General features: G+C 36.5%; 2 long non-coding RNA genes across 4 annotated transcripts in view; one reads left to right on the forward strand and one right to left on the reverse strand.

Annotated features, from left to right (window-relative positions):
• Nucleotides 1–23,640, reverse strand: part of LOC141572760 (uncharacterized) — a 325,193-nt gene that overhangs the window by 12,849 nt on the left and 288,704 nt on the right. The window contains exon 6 of one of the 3 annotated variants that reach the window (XR_012498227.2): nt 20,610–21,660. The exons of the other annotated variants lie outside the window; for them this stretch is intronic. This is a non-coding gene — a long non-coding RNA (uncharacterized LOC141572760). Of the gene's footprint in view, nt 1–20,609; nt 21,661–23,640 lie in introns of those variants that run through there. 3 annotated transcript variants of the gene reach the window in all.
• LOC148755298 (uncharacterized) lies at nt 6,165–23,277 on the forward strand. Its single transcript, XR_016019094.1, has 3 exons — nt 6,165–6,335; nt 16,622–16,690; nt 22,927–23,277. It is a non-coding gene; the product is annotated as an uncharacterized LOC148755298 (long non-coding RNA).

Below are 23,640 nucleotides of genomic sequence, written 5' to 3' on the forward strand. Positions count from 1 at the left end.
AATATTGGGGCTTCATTTAAATATAACTAAAAGCTGTTATTTAATATATTTGGGGATTCAGGAACTTTATGAACAGATCCTTCAACAGATCTTACATTTTAAACACAATACAATTTCAGAAGTATATAAAAATTAATTTTAAAAAAATCCCCAAAATGGTAATACAATGAAGATATAGCCAATTATTACAAAAAAATAGGCAGGTTCTACTTCAGCGATCCCAAAGATCTGATTTTTAAATTACTTGCTAGAGACTGAAACTTGCTTTCCACTTGGGCAGAAGTAGAGGAAAGAAGTGCAGCCATAAAAGGAATAAAGATGGTGACAGAGGAGGCTGCTGAGCTCCCTTCCTCCCACAGACACCCTGAAAGTACAGCTATACACGGCGCAATTCTGTCTGAGTGACATCTAGAAACAAGCGAATGACTCCTCCACGGTGACGAATGAGAAAATACCGACTTCTCAACAGGGAGGAAAGTCTAGACACATTCTCGCCAAAATCCCAGTTCCCTGCAATTGGGAGGGAACCCTCAACTCCCAATTTCTCCCTGAGGGTCAAAGGGTTGAGACCCCACATGTAGTGTCCCAGCTTTTCAGACTCCCACTGGAAGGATGGGCTCCCCAAAGACCTAGCTCTGAAAGCCAGCAAGACTGTGTCCCTGAGGCCCACAAGAGTGAAAAAAACAAAGACATGATATTTACGGGGTGCCATGCATCCTGCCAGGGCTCAGTGCATAGGGGGCAGGCAAAATCACCAGGTTCTCAGTCTCCCCCCAGAAGAAGTTTATCTGCATGCTTTAAAAGCCGCTTCCTGAGGGCCAGGCTGCCATGTAGCGGACACTAGGGTACCTCCCCGGAGGCCAGGAGGCTGGAGAACCCTCCTCCCACTTTCCCCTTCCAGCCACTGGACGTCACCAGTTCCTCCCTCGAAGGAGCTTGTACACACATGTGGTGCCTCAGCTTTTGCAACAGCCACCAAGAGCCTAGTCTCTGGATTACCTGGTTATAATAGCCAATGGGGTTTGGATTCCCGAGTCCCACAGGACTGTAGGAAACAAAGAAACAATTTTTAAGGAGCACAGGAGCACCCCATCCCAGCAGCTGTACACCCAAGCGCAGCACAGAGGAAGCAGGTGAAAATACCCATCTCAGCTTCCCCCTGGAAGGGGCTCAACCATACAGTTTCCCAGCTGCTGCCCGAGGGTCCAGCTTCTAATTAGCTTGCATTTAGGTGCAGACCCTGATCCTTGCCCCTGGGACACTGACACCTTCAACTCCTGGGAGCCACTCAACCAAGACAGAGGCTTGCACAATCACAAAAGTTTGAGAGACAACTAGAGACGGGGCCAAGCGGGTCAGCAAGGTTCATCTCCTGCACGAGACCACTCCATCAAGACTGGACAATGCGGCTGTTGTGTCTAATATACAGAAAGCAACCTAGAGAGAGTCAAGGAAGATGAAGAAACAAAAGAATATGTTCCAAACAAAAGAACAAGATAAATCTCCAGAAACAGACCTTAATGAAACAGAGATCAGTGATTTACCAGATAAAGAGTTCAAACTAGCCATCCCAAATATTCTCAACAAGGTCGTGAACAGAGTGAGACTTCCGACAGAGACGGGAAATATCAAGTATTCACAGTAGGTTTCCCTTATTGAATTAGAATGGCAACATTCATCACTTTTGAAAGGAGTCAAATCTGCTTTTAAACATATTTGCAAATGTTTAAGTAAAGTATATTGTCATTTTATTTTCATACAGTTTGCAGATATATATTCTTATATCTGAAATAAAGCTACCACATGTCACACTTACGTAGCAGATATTGCTCAGAATGTTTAAAAATTCTGGTAAGCTCACTGAAGTTCAAATAAAGAGGCCTAGGAGTCTTATCCTAGCAGCTGTGGTCCCTATTTGAAGTTTAGCCTAGATTATTAAAACCTCAAACCACAAAACTCCCCTAGGAAATCTTGCATAAGCATTGTTCTCATTGAAAAGGGCTGGATCAGAAAGGAAGCAAGAGGTTCATGCTTTCGTTGGCTTTGGAACATCAAAAACCAAATGGTCAATTCTCCTTCAGATGTGTGTTCAGAACCCCTTTTAAAGGCAATGGAAATTACATGTGTGGATTTGGGGAGAACATACCCCTAAGTAAGCAAATTAAAAAATGCCCAAACAATGAAATCTCTTTGCTGAAGAAAAAAAAAAAAAGCACAGATACAATACTTACTTTAGAAAGTAATTTTATGCAACATGTCAAGTCAATCTATCCATCAGTGATAGAATTTCTATGACCAGTTTGAAGGAAAGACTTAAAAATGCTTGAACCGTATTTCTTTCTGGTTTTGACCAGAAAAATACAGTTGCTAAACTATTTTTGAAAAAGCAGTTATTTATGTTTCTCTCAAGCAAGTATCTCATAATTCAAAAATTGGTTATTTTTCTACCAGGGCCTGATGGGAACATTTTCATATTTGCTAATGACAGAGCATGTAAAGGAGATTTTTCTTTGTGGAAAGAGCTTCTCAAATAGCCATCCTTTAAACGTAGATTTTATCACTGTGAGAGAGGAGGTAATGTTCTTAAATACCCCCAAGAATGTGGCTGACAGACAATGTTAATTTGGCAAAGGAGAGGTGAATAAGGAAGACCGGATAGAGGAGCTATTATTTTTGAGGATGTGGGTAAGGAGTTCTGCCGAAAATACTCCTTACTATATCCAAACCACAAAGGTTTACTAAACAGAAATTTAAATCAAAAGGCAAACAGGATATTCATCTGGGACACATTTTTGGATGCATACTTTTAATACCACATGAAAGCTGTGCCATCCAGATGTAAAAGCAATACAATTTAAACAAAAAAACAAACAATGAAATAAGAAGTGACATTGGATGATAGCCTCTAAAACGGGGCACTTCCTCTGTGAAGTTACAGGATCACAGAAGGAGCCATTTGCTCCGAGGAAGAGGTGGGGCAGCTCCTAGAGGCCTGGGCTTTCTCACAAGGGAAGAAGTAAAATAGCAATCTGGTTTTAGGAAACACTGCGCTTGGCAGCCTCGGCTTTCTGGATTTCTTAAATTATCTATTTTAGACTGAAGTGGAAACTTATGAAAGCCAGCACTTGAATATCGGATCAGCTTCAGGAAGGAAAACAGAGAAAAAGTTGTTGGTACATATTGTACCCGGAATGTTATGAAGCATGAAGTGAATAACAATTTCTGTGAGCTACCAAAGGCTAGCCATCCAATCACAAATACAAAATTATCAATAATGTCGTTAAAACTGGGAACACTTAAGAATTTGGAAACAAGAAAGCCTTTGCTAAGACTTAGGAAAACAGGGTATGTTACATAAAACTATTGCATTTTTCACACAGTTGGAAGGGAAAATTTTAGAGTATCATTTAATTGTTTCTCAGATTCTTAATTTTAATATCTTAAATTACAAATGAGAGTTAGCTACGCAGCTATGAAAGTCATGACTTGAGTTTCATGTGTTTTAAAATAGCAAATTTTAAGCATTTATATTCTCCACACTTCTTAAAATAAATAGCCCAAAGACTATTAATAATGTCTGGCTGTCCTGTCCAGGTTGTGATAAACCCCAGCAGATGCTATCTACCAAATATCCAGATTAAGTTTCTGTCATTTGCTGAGTTTTTCAATTGAATATAAGAAATACGTATAAGCCATGTGGATTTTTTCCCTCCGCATTAGTTTTTGAGATTAGAAATTAAAACTTCCAAAATTTTGGTTGTTTACACATTTTTCTTTAAGCTTTATCTGCTATATTCTAAAACTTAAGGTGAAAAACACTTCAACTAAAAGAGTTAGAAGTTATTTTTGATAGTGAGAAAGTCACATATTTTCTATCCTATGAAAGAAGGGAAAGAGTTTGGAGAAGGACCAGCTTATGAGACATAATTATTTCAGAGAAGTATTTAGTGATAAATAACCTTAGAACTATTTGAAATTTGCATTATTTTCACTAAAAATATTTCTAATTTTGTATAACTTTTAAGTATTTTTTGACATAGTTTTGCTTTCCTAAACAGAACAGAGATTGAACTGCCATAGTTTGCAAAATATTGATAGATACAAAATACTTTAAAACAGAAAGAGGTAGATAAACATTGATTTAAACCCAAGAAAAGCTTGTGGCTGGGTTTTTCTTTCTCTTTTATTTCATTAAAATGGTTATATGGTATTTCTATTCATTCTCAATTGGTTTATCATGTATTTTTCTCCTAACAGCTTAATTGTCATGTTTTGAAACCTGAGTTATTTAATGAAGATATCATTAGATTTTATTTTCCTTTAATGGTTTGAAATTTTGCTTTCTGTTAACACATTTATTGGTTCTTGACATCTTGAAGGTTATATAACAAGTTTTGTTAGAGTTAATGCGTTGAGGAGTAACCTGTGATACATCAGTGTTAAACTGACATATAACAAATTATCACAAATTCAACAGCTTAAATCAGCACGTATTTATTTTCTCATAGTTGCCACATGGGGGGAGTTCAGGCACACCCTAACTGGGTCCTCTCACAAACATGAGCAAATCAAGGCATAGGCTCTGCTGCCTTCTTCCTGAAGCTGGGGGCCTAGCCTCAGCTCACAGGACTGTTGGCAGAAATCAGTTCTTTGTGGTTGTAGGACTCAGGTTCCTGTTTTCTTGCTGTCTGAGGTCTGCTCTCAGCTCCTAGAAGCCACCACAGTTCCCTGTCAGCCGACCCTCTCCCCTAACGTGGCATCTCATTTCTCTGAAGCTAATAAGGGAGACTCTCTCACTCTAGTCTGTTAAAGGAAGTTTTATATACAGTCCACTCATGGGAGTGACGTTCCATCTGCTTCTCCATGTTACGTTGGCTAAAGGCAAATCACAGGTCCTGCCCACACGCACAGGGCAGGGATTCCGTAAGGCTCAACAACAGAGAATGGAGATCGTGGGGGCAATCTTTGAATTCTGCCTCCCACGTGTAGAAATTTCTATTGTTTTACTAATTTAGAAGCTATTCCAGGCATTCAAAATATTACTGTAAATCTGGTGTTTACTCTTTTTCACATGAAATTTATTAGTGTCCTTAATTTTAGTTTGATACTAGTCAGTGTAACTAACTACAAGCACATTTAGAGAGTAAAAGGTACAGGTATAATTTTGCTCCCTATAAAACAGGACACCACATTGAGAATATTTGCTTCAAGGGGATAAGAAGTTCAAATTTCCAGGTATAAAACAAGTCATGAGATGTAACGTGCACAATAGGGGATACAGTCCATAATATTGTGGTAGCGTGGTACAGTGTCAGATGGTTGCTGGGCTTATCATGGTGATCGCTCCTTTAGGTATAGAAATGTTGAATAACTATTGTGTATACGTGAAACTAATATAATATTGTATGTTAGCTACATTGTAATAAAAATCTTTAAAAAAAAAACCAAAATATTCACTTCAAATATTACCACTTAATAAGAATGTTTTTAATACAAAAGTGATATATTTTAGTGTCCCGCCCCTACACTGTTATGAAATTCACTTCTTTTGAACATCTTTGTTATAGAAAATGAGATTGCTTACTTTTCCTTTTTCATTCATTTATTCAACAAGCATATACTGAATCTCTTCTATATTTTAGGTTTTTTGTTAAGTTTTGAGATTTTAATTAAAGAATAATGAAGTTAACATCTTTGTCAATCACTCGCAATACATTAGACATGTCACTTACCCTCTCAAGCCTCAGTTTACTCAACTTTCATATAAATTTCTATAATTTTTGATACCATTCAATTTGCAAAATGCTCTGCGATAAAAGACATGCTAGATGTCTTTTGAAAGTTCAGGCTAGTGAGGGAGAGTATCATAGAGATAACATAGAGATAACAATGTTATCGTTAAGAGGAGCACACAGGAAGACATGCAGAGTGTAAAATCTGAGATGAGTTTTGATGGATGAGTGGGAGTAAGCCAACTGTGTCAGATGAATTTAATAGCGAATGCAAACAGGTGAATGAGCGAACATGTGTATTAGGGGAAGGACAAATAAATCAGTTAGATGGAATGTAGCGTGTGGACAGAGTTGTATGATAACAAAGTGTCTAGATAAGCACAGGCCGGATCAAATACGTACTGGCTGAAAAGACCAGACTGTATCCTGAGTCACGGGGAGCAACTGAAAGATGTTAAATGAGAAGGAAAACAACTACCCTGATGCTTTTTTAAAGCTTCTTTTGCAGGAAGTAGAAAATTTTAAACGGAAATCCCATACAGATGGATTTAGGAGGCTGTCACAGCAGGTACGGCAAAAGGACAAGAACGGCTGGCAGAGACGGTAAGGATGGGATGGATGTGAACTCTTAAGGAGGTCGTGTATTTAGTGCTTCGTGGCTAACTGGAGATGGGACACGAAGATGAAAGAAGGAATAGGTGACTTGTGGGCTTTTTCATGGAGTAAGTTGACGGTCAGTTCATTATGTGATCACCGGAATGGAGGCGGAGGAGAAGTTTGAGGAGGAGAGGGAAGAGGAGCTTAACTGGGGGATATGAAATTTGAACTTGAGATATCTTTGAAACATACTAAAGGAGATTTCCAGCGCACAATATGATAAACAATTATAGATCCTAGGATAAATGTATTTGCTAAAGTATATATTAGAGATTCCTCAATGTTTCTATATCTAGAATATCTATAAGTTCATCCAGACAAAACGAAATAAGATTGAGATTTTAAAGTGGTATTTAAGGTGTGTCAGAGAAAATAGAGCCAACGAAGCATCGTGAGAACCACTTGTCAGAGTTCTAGGATAAAAACCAGGCCAAAAAGAAAAAAAAATCAAAAAAAAAAATCACAGAAACCAAATGGCTAAAAAGAATCAAGACGGAAGTAAGGAATCACATACAAAATGCTATGTAGAGAGAATACAGCAAAGACCAAACAGAGACTATTGATAATGCTTTGGGTGACTCTGACAAGGGGCAGTTTTGGAGAGCAATAGCAAAGGAAGCTGCCTTTCAGTGGATTAAAAAGTGGAAGGTAGAGGATAAAGTGGGATAAACACAAGTAAGCCATGGTTTCAACAAATCTAGTAATGACAAGGACAGGAACTAGAGCAGTGTTTATAAACAGAAATGAGGGGGAAGACTTTCTCAAGATAGGAAGATATGTACGAAGCTAGTGATTTACTCAGGCTGTATGTATAAATGGGTCTATCTATCTATCATCTACCTATCTAGAGAGATAAAAATATAGAGATGCTTGTAATATGTAAATATATATATATATCTTTATGCCATACTTTATTCATGATACATTCTGACTTTTCTTTATTCTTGGTAAATAGAAAATATCTATAAACTAGGGTGATAAACCAAATACTTAATACATTAGTGCATTAGTGGAAACTACAGGGTTCGAGGGGGGAAAGAAATGTGGTTGTTTTTTTTTCTCCCAACCTAGTCTGGCTTTCAAACTCTGGTCTTGTAGTCAACTCAAATATTTTATTCAATGTCAAAAGCTAAACAGTGATTGCCTCTGACTCAGTGCAGTCCGGCTTCCACAATTCCTGTCCTCCCCAAGGCAAATAGATGACTCTGGCAGAATTGAGGGAAAGTCCTACTCAGGAAATGCAAAGGAGGGAAGAATATTCATTTCTTTTAAAAATATTACTGTCGTTCTACATGACAGAGATTTGGCACATTTATATACCAGGAGTAAAAGGCGAGTTGATAGGAGGAAGCTGAAGTCAGACCGGAGCGAGCCAATGGGTCCGTTGAATTGCCCAAGGCCGAGGGTGTAGTATCAAAACACTATTAAAGGAATTTGTCTTAAAAGGAGAGTAGAGCCCTTCCATTGAAACAGAAGAGAAGGGCTAGGGGTTCATAATCATCAATCTGCCTCTCCGCTGTCAAAAATGTCTGTCTGTAATATGCAATAGTTATTTTAAATGAATGCTGTCACTGTGAGAAAACTTCCCATCCTTCTGTGATTCTTCCTTCAAACAAATTTAAGTCATTTTATTAGAAAAATAATAACCCCATTCATTTACAACACCAGCACAAATGTCTCATTGTTTTTGGCTCAGAGGAGAACATTAGCCAGACCAAGTCACAAAGTGGCCTGTTCTCCACATCAGCTGGTTTGGGTTTTAACCAGGACAGATGCCTTGTCTTGTATTTTCTTTTACTGTTTCCTTTCATTATGTTTCCTTTAATGAATTTATTTTACTCAACTGAGGATATAAAATATGGCAACCAGGTTTTAGATGATCCCTCATTCAATAGAAAATACATATTCGTGTTTCAAACAGCGCATCTGTCTGCTTTCAGGAATGTTAAATAATAACAATAGCTCAACAACCGAGCAGCTTAGGGTAGGAAATGAAAACCACCATGAGCTCTGGAACACTTGGAAGGACACTCTAGGTGGAATGTAATTAAGTAGTTGGAATGTGTGGTTTAGGCCACCAGGGTTAAAAACATGCCTCCTGCGCAAAGTGCCTTAGATTTCTCAAAGATCAGAAACACTGGCACATATAATGAGATGATCAGAGCATCCTTCCTCCAGGCGTCTCCACCATAAGTATTGATTCTGTGTGCCTTACAGGGCTCTGTTTTCTCAGCTAAAGCCAGAAATGAGAGAAGAACATGTCTTCTTGGGAAAAGAAAGGAGTCCTGTTTGTTCCCTATGAGGCGACATATACTCCAGTTACCACAGCTGCCATTCTTCTACCTCATCTGCTCCGCGGAGAAAAACAAACCCACCGTATTGTACATATCTTTAGTGGAAAGTCATAGAAGTGGGAATGAACACACTGAACGGAATCTTGTTGGAGAACCATGTTTCTAATGCAAACATGGTTTCTAATGCATGTTTCTCATGCATGTTTCATTGCCTGCTGCTTCTACCTAGGGCCACAGCTGCAAAAGTGCGTAGTATGCAAAGGATCTGGCAGTGCAATCATACAAAAAAATATAAAATGAAATAAAACTCATCTGTTACTTTGCCTCTACCATGGAAAAAGGTTAAAGTGAAATACCTAGGGAAAAAAAAATTAATATTGATATTGTGAGCTAAATAATGGCACGCAAAGATAGCCTGGTATTAATTTTTGGAAACTGTGAATGTTAGTTTATGTGGCTAATGAGACTTTGCATGTGTAATTAAATGAAGGGTCTTGAAATGGGAAGATTGCCTAAACTATCCAGAAAAATATCCATAAAAGTACCCTTATAAAAGGGAGATAGAGGGTAATAAGAAGGAAGAGAAGAGGGCTAGATGAAGGAAGCCAAGGTCAGCAGAGTCAGACAAAGAATCTATGGCATTGACTTTGAGAACGGAGAGAGGCCACAATCCAAGGAACACACAGTGTCCCGTAGAAGCTGGAGAAAGCAAGCAAATAGCTTTTCTCCCAGAGCTTCCAAGGGATCCTGGCTCTGTTGACACCTTGATTTCAGCCCAGTGAAATCCATTTAGGACTTCTGACCTCCAAAACTATAAAAGAATAAAGTTTTACTTATTCTGCTCAGGTTTAAACCTCTCAGGTTGTAGCAATTTGTTATATACAGCAAGCACAGGAAACTGATATACTATACATGGTTAAGATCTATAAGTAGAGTAGAATAAGCATCCTGACAGCTACATAAATCATTTAACCAAAGTCTGATTTTCACCGTTGTATCCTGAGAAAATGTTGTCTGTGTTTGTGCCACAGAATGCTTCAGAAAAGAGTAAGAAAATTTATGACTGTTATTCAATATAAAGTATTATTACCTTCAGGATATCTTAATCTAGAAAATGATAATAACATGTCAAAACCTTTTTCTGCCAGGTGACCCCAAGGAAACAAAAAGAAGAATTCTAACGTAAAGATGAAAATAAAAAATAATGTAAACAATGGTCCTGTAAGTCCTCTGAACCACACACTTTACCTAATAAAACATGAGAATGTGTGTACAAAATTAAAATAATACAGCAAAATTGATTTTTCAATATCTTGTTAATAAATGAAAATGTGTCTTGGGAAAGAATTAGTTTAATTAACATTGAGATAATTAAAAATACCACATAAACTCATTTTAAAAATAAGGCCAACAGATTTAAACTCAGCTTCAATTAATGTAATCAATAGAAAAACAATCTGTTTTCTGATATGAATTTTTTTAGCATTGTCCAGACAGATAATCCAAGTTTTTGCTGTTGGTTTTGCTTTTTTATTTTACTTATTTGTTTTCCAAATTTCTTCATTTATCAGTCAATTGTACAGGGATCAAGTAAAGCCTCCCAAATTAATCAATTTGACACATTTCATTTTATAACTGATAAATTTCAAATATATATATATATATATATATATATATATATATATATATATATACATTTACAATATTTCCCTAGTCATATTCCCAAATATGATTTTCAAGCACTCTACTAAATTCATTCCAATGTGAAAGCAGTTCATTCCATATCAACTAAAGTAGTAGTACTTACTGACTAAAAGAGTCTTTGTTTTAATAAACACTTATTGAACATTTCTCTCCATTTACATTATCTTATTTCAGACCTCAAAAAATTCCCACTTGTGTTACTATAAACGTCTCCCAACTGATCACTTCTCACTGCCTTTTCTTCAATCACCAGTTTTCTATTTTATTATCGGAGTAATCTTTCTAATCACAGTCATTCCCATGATCAGAAAACTTCTATTGCTCTATATTGCTCTTAAAATAAAACCCACACTTCTTAGTATGTCTTATAAAGACCTCCAGGAATAATATCTGTCATTCTCTCCAGCCTCCAGTTTTGCCATTCTCCAGCTTAACTCAAAATGAAACAGCTTAAGGTCCTCCAAATTCACTGTTACTTCTAGCCTCTGCACAGATTCTCTTTCCCTGAAAACACTTCTCCAAAATAAAATGCCTAGTGGATGGTTAGATATATGTACCTCCAAAGTCTCCAGGACACAAATCTAAGCTGGAATCATCCAGAAGAGAGTAGACTTAAAATCATGGGTAAAGATGAGATTCTCATAGACTGTATTTACAGTAAGAAGGGCTTGGGGATGAAAATCTAAAGAATAATGACATTGAAAGAATGGAGAAGAAAATAAACCCATGAGGAGGATTTAAAAAGGAGCAGTCAGAAAGGTTAAAGAAAAAAAGAGAAAAATAGTGTGGTATAGCCATTTATGGATAAGAGCATTTCAAATATAGGAATATTGCCGAACAAGGCAATTAAGAACAGCATAATACCTTTTGGCTTAGAAGGTTACACCGTTTTCAGTGGCACGGTGAGGTTGGAAAGTTGGAGTAGTAAGGTTGGGAATTTGGGGCTGTGAGTCCTGATTTCCAGATTGGAGTGAAGGAGACATAGCTAGATGAAAAGCTAGACTATTGGTTGATTTAATACATATTAAATCCACCTTGATAACGTCAGAAATTTGGGGTGAAGAGCAAAGTCATGTCAAATTGTTCAGTGAATGGGAAGGGCTGACCATGGGTCAGTAAATCATAAGTCCCAGAAAGATGAGAATAATATAGTGGATGTTTGAGCCCATATGGATGGGAGGGTTTACATACCCATGAAAGAAAATGGTCTGACCTTATAAATTGGAGAAAGGAGGGCATCAATCCTGTTTCCTGACGTGGGGAAGGAGGAGCAGTGAACACTTAAGTGCTATTTGGTCCCTCCTCTTAAATTTCACTTGAACATTTCCTTCTGATGTAAAGTATATTTCATCTTAAAATTCAATTTGAAGAAAATGTTTTCAAATTTTGACTAATACGTCATAGAAGTTATCAATTCTCCTTCACATTCTCAAGGTGACAGAAGAATGTGTGCTTGCAGGTGAAGACTTCATTGCTTGAAAGTTCTTTCTCCGCCATACAAACAAATACACCATATTTTGTTCTGTGGCATTTATGAGAATTTTCCACCATATTAACTGAGTATTTATGAAAAAGTATCTCTACACCCTAAAAGAAGACTATGGCAGTGTCCTTAGAAGCCAGACTTTGGAACCTGTCTGGATTTGAATACCAAGTTATCTCAGACAAGCAATTCAATTCATCAAAGCCTTCACTTTTCTCATCAGTAAAATGGGGTTAATAAATCCTATCATTGTGAAGATTAAATAAATCAGTGTTTTAAAACTGCATAGTACAATGTGTGGCATATAAATATAGCTGTTATCTTATAGATTTGTTGACCTCACATGTTTATTTCTGCCTCATTTCTGATTTATTCAGAACCAGAAAGGATGCGAATTAATAAAAGGCAGTTTCATCTAGGACATGCATTCAGGAGGACATTGCCTAGAGAACGAAAGTTTTGAAACAAAACTTTTTCAAAGGGTGGAACCAGTTCACATGCTGTCATCTTTGCCCGCAACCATATGCACTGGTGCCTTCCTTGCCAGAAAATAAAATTAGCTCTCGCACAGACAGCCATTGGCTTTGATGCAAATTCTTGTTGACATGTTTACTTCTAAGGACACTTCTAAGAATACGATGTTGATTGGTCAATACAGGTCTAGGTTATTTCTTGTCACAGATTTCCAGAAGTCATTGCCGTGCCAGGCTATCCTGAAACAGTCTTTCATCTGCTCATAAACATGCCTTTTCATCTCTGCTTCTCTGACTCGGATGCCCTTTCTATTTTCTCTACCGAGTCAACTCCCACATAATCCTCAAGACCCAGGTTAAAAGTTGCCCTAAACCAGATGCTCCCTCTCATCCTGAGTTCATCTTGCCTGCTGCTAAATCACCTTCTATGACTCTAATAGGCCTGCACGACAGAGTCAAAGCCAAGCTTTTTAAAACTCATAGAACTAAAGGGCATAGTATGTGTATATGTTTTGAAAAAAATAAGGATAAAAGAAACTTCCATATGTTTCTGTCATACATTCTGGTTAAGAATAACTGTTCTAGTATAATATCTACAAATATTGTGTTTCCCTGAAAATAAGACCTAGCCGGACCATCAGCTTTGATGCGTCTTTTGGAGCAAAAATTAATATAAGACCCAGTATTATATTATATTATATTATATTATATTATATTATATTATATTATATTATATTATATTATATCTGGTCTTATATTGTATTAAAGTAAGATCGGGTCTCACATGAACTTTTGCTCCAAAAGACACATTAGAGCTGATGGTTGGGCTAGGTCTTATTTTCGGGGAAAACAGTAGTAACTATTAGTTTTTAAGCCTTTCTTCCCCATTAGACTGTTAGGTCTCAGAAGAGAAAGACCTGGTTCTGTTTGTTTGTATCCCCAAAACCAAGCAGGACATTTTGTAAAACACTCTCAATAAACTTTCAAAAAATAAATTAATAGAAGCCAATTTCACCTCTATTAGAGCAATTGCTTGGATCTTTTATTCAGCTATTATTGCAGTTAAGAAGAAAAGCTATAGTCTTTCCATTGTCGCATATTCAGGGCTTTTTTGTCTCAATATGACAACTAATATCTGAAATTTGCAAATTACTTTGCAAAAGTTACTTTGGCTCTAAGTAATAGGATGGATTATTAGCCACATAGCCCTGTATTAAATGCTGCTGTTGACAGATATTATTGTGGGCTTGTTGTCATGACTATAAAATGATCAAGAGGAAGACCTTGGAGCACACAGGTTGAGGGTGACATTGGATGGTGTGGTTCACAAAGCCATCATAAAATGAGGTCCTCTGAATAGGATTTCTACGTTTTGAAAGTCTTTTGAAATCACAAGCTAAAGAAATTTTCTCCCTCTACCCCTGGCTTCATCCTTGGGTAGCTGAATTGGGAGACACTATAGGATAGACACTGTGAGAAGGCTGCCCAAGTTAAACCCGCAGGCTGCGTTCAAGGGATAAAGAAGAAAAAGCAACGGGAATGAAAGTGGAGTTAGTGTCATCTCTGTATCTTAAAGACTGAAACTTGAGCAACTGCTGGTGGTGGAGAGGCAGAATTTCTCATAGTACTTGCTGGCATTCATATTTCATAAAAGAAAGTAACCAGCTCGACATGAATCCGTGTGGTATTCCTGACACAGAAGGAAGGTTGGTAAGTAGCTATCAGAGAATAAGGAGAATAAAAGAAACAAGACATCAGGGTAGAACCAAGACAAAGACTGTTCTGTTAAACATATCTGGACAAAGATTTCAACAAACAGGAACTTTGATTTTTTTTTTTTAATAGAACCTAAACAAAGCCTGTTCGAACTGCGCTGGGCCACGTGGGGGGTCATTATTCTAGGTTAATAGAAAGACCCTAAGGTGATGAAAAAAGTAGAAGGCATTCTGTAATCACAAACAAGACAAGGTCGCATCTCCCAATACGGGCCTGCTCCAGTCACTCCACAGCATTACTGGAGGTGTCTTCAGAGATAATGGTGATGCCAAGTGAAGATTTGGACAACCAACCAGTTAAACTTTAATTTCATTTTTTTCTTAAATGATGGGAATGGAATGAACTATATGAGAAGAATGTCCTCTGCTTTGTTTTCTTAAGCATTGTTCACACAGGCTTATAATTAATTCTTCCTATATTATTAATATTTATTTTTTATCATCATAAAAAATGATGAATTCTCCAAAGTGAGTAATTATATCTTTTCATTTTCCTGCATCTCTGCAATACCACCTCTCTACATCTGTTTGTCCCCACATAAAATAGATGATCAGGGATTTTTCGTTATCAAATCTTATTTCTGACTGTGGTGTCATAGCTTAATCACCTGGCAAAAACTGGTAATTGGTGATCTTTAGAAGCATCTGGATCATAAGTGACAAAATCAACAAAAAGAGAGGTAGATCAAGAAGGCTACTTTGTGTTTCTGCTGGAAATAAATGGATTACACTATGAACCGGATCTCTTAAAATACACGTGTTTAAAAAAAATAACTTACACCCCTTACTAAAGGCATAAATTAGTTTGGAAGCGTAAAATGTTTGTTTAAGAATAATTTGTTCTCCCAAACCATCTGTCCCGGTGATGTTGCTGTGTATAGTGAAATGTCAGGTTGTGTGGCATACTGAGATTCAACAGGCAGAGGTGGCTTAAGTTACCTCACTTTCCAAACTGCATTTTCTGAAAGTCCAAGGCTTTGCTTAACATTTCAAGAAAATTTTCTTCATTTTATTGCTCTTAGTCTATTTGGAAAGTTAGACACTAGTTACCAACTGCGTAGATCTCTTTTGTGTCCAACGTTGTTAAAACAAATAAAGAAATGCACACAATCCAAAAATTATCTTAGGAAATTTTCCCGGGTGGTCAGACAGTAAACAGAAACTCAGTAGGCATGAATCGTAGGACAAAGAACGTGGATGGGCTTCCACGGGCTACTGGACATGATGTTAAATAGCGGTTCAGTATGGAAGTAGATACCGTGGAGGGAGAAAAGGAAAATGGACCAGAAAGAGAAAACTTCTCCACGCCCCCGCCCCATCCTCCCTGATGAAATTGGCAATGTTTTGGCAGTGATTTCAGAGATGTCAACAAAATGAAAGGAAGAGTAACACTAGGGGACAACAAGAAGACATGCAGGAAGGAATGTATTGCAAGAGCCTAAAGGGAAACACTCCCTTCTCTGCGCTACCCTTGCAACAGCACTGTGACTCCCCTATGCCGCTATCATTAACGTTACAGACTGTAGGAAAAGTCATCAAAAATTTACTGACAAGGAAAAAAAATGAATGGAGCTAGTCACAAATAAAAGCTGTTGTACACTTATTTAATATACTTAACACATCTCAGCAAAGAATGGGTGAATGGGACAATTCTTTCAACCAAACACCCAGGAGAAAATCAGGCTACTACATATTTTCATGGATGTTGTAAAATGGTATAGTCAACATTTTGGAGATTCCTCAAAAATTTAAAGTAGAACTACCATATGATCCAGCAACCCCAATTCTGTATATATACAAAAGAATTTAAATCAGGATCTTGAAGAGGTATCTGCACTCTTATCTTCATTTCATTTTCAAGTTACAATGCCGTAAATTGCTGTATCAATTAGCTAATTCAGAGATAATGTTGAAATCAAGAGTCCTATAGGATATCCATCTCCATGGGAAATAAACGGATTTCAAAGGGAAATTAAATAGACATAGCAAAGATTTGCTTTTAGTCTGATTCATGAAAAATGTATTAGAAATTGTCATTTCCAAAATTATTCTGAAAATGACATTTTAAAAAAATCATTGAATTGAACAATTCAATGAGAATTCAAGATTCAAAGTTTAAGAAACTGCTGACCACTCTATCATCTTAAACATAGTATTAGCAGTGCTTTATCTCTATTTTTATTGGGAAAACAATAAATATTAAGACAAAGTATTCTGTATATATGTACAATGTTGTTCCTTCTTACTTTAAGTCTGGAAAATAATACATCTGGTTAACATCATGACTGCTCTGGAATTCTCATTGAAAACTTTTTTAACAGAGTATTCCAAGAATATCCTTTGTTTCCTCTTACTTAGTAGTTTCAAATCCACTGTAAACAATGGGAGCTTAGCCTTTCCCTCCCCTCCTTAATACCCTTCCTGATAAATCAGAAAGCAGAAACATTTTAAATGATCTGTTTACATATTAGATATTTAGTTTATCAATTATTTCTTCCTCTAGTCATTCTTCCAGAAACAAGCTGGACATCGACTCAGACACAACAGGACTCGTTTTGTCAGCAGTTTCACTGTAAGTTTGCATATGTGCTTAATTGTACAGGATGTACCCAGTGTTGTTGCTATTTCAGTCATGGTTTCTTTACTGGAAAATGAGATCTGTTTTTTGTGAGGCCTGACCATTCGTACTTGATTGCCTGAAGAAACTTGTTTGCTTGAATTCTGTCTAGCGTTTTGGTACTTTCACATTGCCTTAATTGTTCACAGTTTGTGTCAATTATCCCAACAACTTGTCACTCCTTTTAAAAAATGAGAACACAATACTGTAGACAACATTTTAGCATAGTCTTATTAGAATCAAGATGGTCCACAACGTAATATTCACTCACATCATTTGCTTTTGCGTAACATGCGAAGTAAATAAAACATACTTTTGTTCTAACCCTTCCTGTAAGATTTCACAATTGTTTACATCTTATTTCCCCCTAAAAGTTTAGTGTATCCCTTTTTTTCATATCACATCTAAATTCTACGTGTTTTAACCATTACATGGCTGGTATGCATTCATACATAATCCCTCTTTAGATATTAGCAATACCGATTTTACCATAAAAGGCAATTTGAATAAAAGTCCTCTTCAAAATGATTAGGGTGTTAAATGATGTCTAAAGCTGCACCTAAAAACTCATTAAAACTGAGCACAGTGTAGCTTTATGCTGTTGATATTCGTATCATGTTTTTATGCATAGTCTTTCCGGTATTGATGGTCATGCAAGTAATCGAATATGTTTTGAATAAATGGCTGCATACCAAATGTTAAGATGCTAATTTCTAAGCTTTATAATCAGTCATGGGGTAACTGGTAGCCCGTGCATTGCATTGTACCTCCATTCCCCTAGCTGTTGTGACACCCACAGCACCTACTTGAACAGGCACTTGTAGCCCAAGGCCATTAGAAGGGGCCTAGACACTGAAAGGTCAAACACCAGCCGAGTGGCCATCCTGTAGCTTGTAGGATACAGTTTCTCCAACTGCCAATCACATTCTGGCATGGGTGGCTTTTCTCAATGTCCTTGAGAAAAACTTATATTCTGCATTTAAAAGAAATTATATCCTTCCTCTATATAAATAGCACCACAAAAATTTTAAGTGCCTATAAGTAAACGTTACACTAAAGGAATGAAAAAACAAATCCAAAATACCACACCTGATATAGAAGGGAAAACTCAGAGCAGGGCTTTCAGAGTAAAGCGCAACAGCAAGGCCTTACTAAAGCTGGTGCCATCTGGGGAAACACCCAAGGGGAGACCGCAGAATAGTTCCTGTGGGGAACAGTTAATACAGCCCTCAGAGACACGGATAGGCAAAACCAACGAAATAAAGGTTTAGCTTTAATACTCCTCTGTAAGTGATTGAGAAAATAAATTAGGATATTTAACTATTAAGCAAAGAGATCTGACTTTGAACCAAAGTATCTTTCTTCTAAACAACAACAAAAAGACATAAAATAACTGCCTCTTGAAACATTCTTCTTATTTTTTTCCCACTTGTTTCATGGGATGTCACCAGGTTTTGTTGTAGCAAAGCAACCAAAGTCCACATATGGTTAACAACAAAAAAAACGCATGTGTTGGAAATTTAACTAAATATGCATTGTACCTTATTTGTATTATAATACAGTAAATAGGTGTATGTTTGAATTTAATTATTGTAATATAATCATTTTCTCATATAACACTAATTTCTTTTATACTTTTAAGTATATAATTTTTAAGAGCAGTCTTTCTTATTCAGTGATTTTGAAAAGGCAACATAGAACACTCCAAAAAGAAGAATAGTAACATACGAACTTTATACAATCTGATCATAGTAGGCAAACTTTGGCCTATTTGAAAGTACAATGGTAATGCATAAATATGAAACAATCAAGACTATTGATTTGATATCTTAAACTAACAAGACTGAGCTTTTTATCCCAATTAGCAACGGTACAAAGCAATTTACAAAAGTGAGTTTTTTTCCTTTAAACAGCCTTACAGTTAGGTCGAACGGCTGGGCCTGTGTTGTTTAAACTCAGTGTGAGAACAACACGGATACAATCTACGAGCACATGGTACTGGATCTATAACTTTATTTCTTAAATAAATGTACGAGAATAACATTTAGTCCGTTAAGTATGATTGGTAACAATGAATATGCGTTTTGTAATTTAAAGCATCTCCGGTGAGCAAAAAGGTGTTTATTATCCCCTATACAATATTTCTACTTTCCACTGTTAACATTTCCTTTGTTCTAATTTTTTTTATGTTGTCTCCTTTGGATCTTAAAATAAATATATTCTGAGATCACAGATAATTACTTAAGTGCGTATTTCTGTTTTGACTCACAGTCTGGCCAAGCGTGGAAGCAAAGTATGAAGATAGGGTTGACTGACTTTCCTCCAGAAAGAAAAGGGAAGGGAAAATTCAATATAAACATAGCCATTCAAAACACTATGGATTTATGTACTTCTGAAATCCTGGAAAGAGATGAACGCCACGCAGCCTCCCTGGACAGTGTCTGTCTGTGCTTTGTGCAAGGTGTCGATATGAAATACTCTTCTCTAGATGGCAAGGCTTGACTGGAAACATTCTATCTGCCAACGCTCAATTATCCACAGATGATTATTAAATTTGAAAATTAAACAGGACCCTGCCTTCTCTTTTTTTATACTTGTTTTTTTCTTTTTCTCTGAAATTATCTTAATAGTCAAAATACCAGCCAATAGCAGGTAAGTGACAATGCATACTATCTATTGGCTGCTGTAGTCTTGTAAGGTATAGTCTTGCAAATATAGGCCATTTTTGTTATAATCAAGCAGACGTTTTACTTACAATGCTGTGTTTTGTCCTAGTTCAGCAGAAGAATTTGGCATCCATAGAGTTTTATGTATATGTTACTTTCCAGAAATTTGGCACGAGTACTATCACAATGAAATGCATTGCATAGAAATTTTAAAGCATGTTTTCCAAAAGAACAGCATGTTTAGTAACAAAATATATGGCTAAGAAATCTTATTAAAGTGACTGAAGTGAAATTTAGTTTTATTGCCTGAAGAGCGATATAGGAAGAAACTAGATTATATATCCATGAATTATTTTTCTATCTAAAAAAACCTCTTCTTACCTCTGTTCACAAGAGTTCACTAGGGGCCACTCTAAGAGCGTATTTTCATGGGTGGTCCCTCTGATTCCTACCAATCCCAACGTATTTTCAGTTCCATCCTGAGTCCTATCATCTAAAGGAAAAGTCTAGTCTGATCTGACTTTACCAATTACCCAGTTGTTTAATCAAGAGACCTGTGCAATTTCTCACTTTGAAATTCAAATGTCTGGTACTATAAAGATGCAGTCATAATCTTAGACTAGGTAACGTCACTCCCCAAGGAAAGCCCTTAGCCAATTCCTATTCATGAGAAACAAATGAAAAAAAGATGATCGGGCAATTTTTCCAGTTCCCTATGTGTGACTTTCACTAACGTAAGTCTTTACATGTACTCAGCTTTAAAATAATACCCAAAATATTGTTAAAATAGATTTTGGTCCAATACTGATATATATAATATCATAATTGTTTTATTTTCTTTTTCTTATTTAAACTTTTTGTACAAACCTAGTTTCAAAGAAAGTAATTAAGGACTATTCTCTATTTAATATGTTTTTTTGTCAAATATTTCCTGTGTCTAATAAGATGTTAAGCATTGTAGGGATATTAAAAACTAGATTTGGGACAAACAAGTTACATATTATATATAAATCACCTGAAAATAATGTATAATATATGTAATCTAGTCAGAATGCACCAGAATTTGAAAAAAGAGAGATCTGATGAGGAATCAAAGAGAGAACAAGGAATTCCCCTACGAAGGGTCACCCTTTCCTCCCCACACAGAACCTGACACTTGGTAGATACTCAGAAAATACGTACTGAATGAGTCAAGGAGTTTGAGGACGGGGTAATCAAACCTATGTAATGTATCCTGTACTGGACCTAGAGTATAACAGTTACATGAACATGATGAGGAGTTTTATAATCCACAGCTCTGTGGCAACTGTCCAGTTCTGATAAAGATGAGAGAATTCTGACCAAAATCAGAGACATCCCTGGGGCACAGCTGATGGGGAATCATGGCCAATAACCTGAGAAAGACCACGGAGCATGAGCAGAGGATTACAGAAGTCCAAAACAATGTCTTAGCTGTCTGTGCCCTGCCTTGGAATCCTTAGAGATTTAAGGATGGCCGAGATAGACTGATTAGAGAGCAGGAGGAAATGAACATGTCTGCCACTCAGGGATTGAAGTTCTGGGACACTTAAAATGTATCATTCTTAACTTTCCTCTTCTTGATGCATTCTTTTCTCGATGCATTCTTTTCTTTCTTTTTCTATTGCCTCTCCTGATTCCTTCTTTCTCCATACCTCCCCCATCACACTTACACCAGTAAAAGCAGTGTTGGAAATTAAACAGTTTGAAAACAGTTTATTCTGACAGCAATGTTTAAGTGAGTGCTACTTAAAACAGCATGGCCAAGCCTCTTTTGTTCTTGCCTAACTACAGATAAGAAAAACATTCCATACAATAAAAGTAATTTAGTCTGCTCAATGTTCTGGGAATGATATTTATCCAAAGGCCAAATGTCCCATCTTCAGAGCAGAGGCGTCATGCAGTTACGGTGTCATCACAGAACGCAGACCATCTGGGAAAGCAGCCACTTGCCACACCCTTCAGGACACCAGTGCTCACTGCGGGCTTGCTCTTTCACAGCTGGTCGGATGAATGTCCCAGCAGAACTCTTCAGTTAGTTGGCTCTTTCTAGCCCATTCCCCACAGAGGATACAAAAGGCTAGCACCTGTTTGCTTTGAGCTCTAACTAAAGTAAACATAGTCACTGAGCAGGTCCTCAGAGCATGTGGGGTGAAATAGTACAGCCAGGACGCTCAACAGAGGGTCTGTAGATAGGAAGTTTCCAGTGGCTTAAGTTTTTGGACATTGGAACTATACCAACTGAGAAAGGAAAGGAATAAAAGATGTATTTAACTCACTGCAAGTTTGACAGACACAAAAACCTGACTCTTGTTGGAAGACAGTGGAAGACTAATTCTCTTAGGTCAGTTTGGGTTATTTTAATTCTTTCTTCAAACAATTATCTGTAAACCAGTGGCTTTTCCTACTAAAATGAAATCGAATTCATGATTCATGGCTGGATCTTTCATTTACCTTTATTGTCAACAAATTTCCAGAAAACTGCTACATCCTTAGAATTTTTTTCTACTAAGATTCTCTAATCTCAACATATATGAAGTTTTTTTTATTTAAGGTAGAAGTTAAACTTTTATAAGGATTTTAAGGTAATTTTTACTGACTCAAGCTTCCCAAATGTCCATCTCTAAAGAGGGTGATTTGAAAATTCTTCCTGGAGACAGGACATCACTCTTATGTCATGAAAAATAGCAAATTTAAAACCATACTTTGGGGAAAAGGAGAGTATTCTTTTACACTAACGACATGTGGGGATTAATCTGTTTGAGTCTTTTATAGAAAGTAAAGAACACCAACTTTTCTTTCTCCCTAAAATAACCACATTCCCCACTTACCACCCAGGTCTCTTTCTGTGCATATTTATTTTTAACTTGTATTTTAAAATCATAGTTTAGAAAAACATGTGCTCAATGTAATAAATTTACACAATATAGACAAGTTAAAAAAGAAAAAAATACTTGAAAACCCTATCACCAAAAAATAAACACAAGTAAATTTGAGAAATAATCAATCTAGACTTCTCGCAATTGCTGATGTAAGAATAGCTGTCTATCTCTACCTGCGCTATAGGTACATGGATAGACAGATGCAAAGCCTGACAGAAGCTTTATGATAAAGTATGTATACTGTACAGACTGTTTACTAACCCATTTCATTCAACATTTTTTTATGTAAGTAAAATAGAACTACATTATTTATTTTGATATTAATCATAACATGACAACTTTTTACAATTTTTCCATTACTGGGTATTAATTTGTTTTCTAATCTGATAGGTAAAAAATGGTATTTCATTATTTAATGTAATTGCCTTTCTTTGATATTTAGTCAAATTGGAACACTTTCAAAATGTTAATGACTATTTATTTGTATTTACTTGTTTGTAAAATTACCTATTTAAGCTCTATGACATTTTATTCTGTTTACTTTTGTTCTTAATAATTTAAGGCTATTTATATATTATTGATATTAAGCTCTTCCTATTCTATGTCTCATAAATCACATGCCTAGGCTCTCATTCACTACGTGGGATTGATGCATATACAGCAGTCTCCCCTGGTCTGCAGAGGATGTGTTCCAAGGCCCCCCATGATGCCTGGAGCCATAGATCATACAGAACCCTATGTATACTGTGTTTTTCCCTATACACACATACTTATAATAAAGTCTAATCTATAAGTTAGGCACCATAAGAGATCAACAACAACTAAATAAAATAGAGCGATTATAACAATACACTCGAACAAAAGTGATGTGAATGTGTTCTCTCTCTCAAAATATCTCACCGTACTGTACTCTTGTGATGATGTGAGATGATACAGTGCCTCTTTGATGAGTTGAAGTGAGGTACTCAGAACAGCATGCAATTTAAAACTTATGAATTGTTTACTTCTGGAATTTTCCATTTAATATTTTTGAACTGCAGTTGACTGCGTGAACTGAAACCATGGAAAGTGAAACTGCAGATCAGGAGCTACTAATGCATGGGTGTGAATATGAACAATAGTGTTTATTATTTTCATGAATGGAATTTTCACTTTAGATCATATGCTTCTTTATGGAAGACTGCCTGATATTATGCTGTTACATACAGATTATACATTCTCTTACATTTTGGTGGGAAAAGAACAGGGTCTATTAAAGTAATTTATTATAGTATACTGTGTAGATACAAGAGACGGCAGGGGCAGTGGGAGGAAAGAGAGATTGAGACAAGAGTGAAAA

Source organism: Rhinolophus sinicus, chromosome 15 (genome assembly GCF_057876585.1).
Source record: "Rhinolophus sinicus isolate RSI-liver-muscle chromosome 15, RSI-T2T, whole genome shotgun sequence".
NCBI lineage: Eukaryota > Metazoa > Chordata > Mammalia > Chiroptera > Rhinolophidae > Rhinolophus > Rhinolophus sinicus.